Here is a 720-nt window from a genome sequence, read left to right as displayed (position 1 = left end):
CACACATGTATCTATATATGTGTGTGTGTAGGACGAGGAATTGATTTTTAATTACAATTAAGGCTATATTTGCGTGCGCATGTAGCTCATATTTCAATATTGTACACATACTCTTTTACTTGTTTCAGTCATTTTGACTGCGGCCATGCTGGAGCACCGCCTTTAGTCGAATCAAATCGACTCCAGGACTTATTCTTTGTAAGCCTAGTACTTATTCTATCGGTAGACATCATCTATCTCTCTCTCTTTCTTTACTCGACCATCTCATTTATACTCTGATCCCCATTCCTTGTGAGTATGCCCGACCTTTTGCCACCATCTCCATCCTGCGGTCTCCCCCCATCTTCCTGCACTTCCCACAGGTTGGGCAACCGTATATTTTCTTTGCGGTAACACACCTGTTTCTGTCTTCATTCCTGATCTTTCTCTCTCCGGCCAGGTAACCTTGTACTTCCTCTACAGCAAGACACCTATTTCTGTCTCACTGTAACCTTTTCATCATCACCTCCTTCAATGCCTCCTCCGCTCTTAAAATTTTTTGTCTTGTAAGGTACTTGGAGACCCTGTCAGTGCAGGTGCCACTTAAAAAGCACCCAATTCACACTGTAAAGTGGTTGGTGTTGGGAAGGGTATCCAGCTGTAAAAATCCTGCCATAACTGACCTCGCTTGTCCTTGTGCCACGCAAAAAACACCAAGTCCATTCTGCAGAGTGGTTAGTG

At 43.9% G+C, this 720-nt stretch overlaps 1 protein-coding gene across 1 annotated transcript in view; it reads right to left on the bottom strand.

Annotated features, from left to right (window-relative positions):
* Positions 1-720, bottom strand: part of LOC106870067 (zinc finger protein 420-like) — a 20,300-nt gene that overhangs the window by 14,524 nt on the left and 5,056 nt on the right. The gene's annotated exons all lie outside the window — the stretch shown is intronic.

Source organism: Octopus bimaculoides, chromosome 14 (genome assembly GCF_001194135.2).
Source record: "Octopus bimaculoides isolate UCB-OBI-ISO-001 chromosome 14, ASM119413v2, whole genome shotgun sequence".
Classification (NCBI taxonomy): domain Eukaryota; kingdom Metazoa; phylum Mollusca; class Cephalopoda; order Octopoda; family Octopodidae; genus Octopus; species Octopus bimaculoides.
This window is presented reverse-complemented; position numbering and strand designations above follow the sequence as displayed.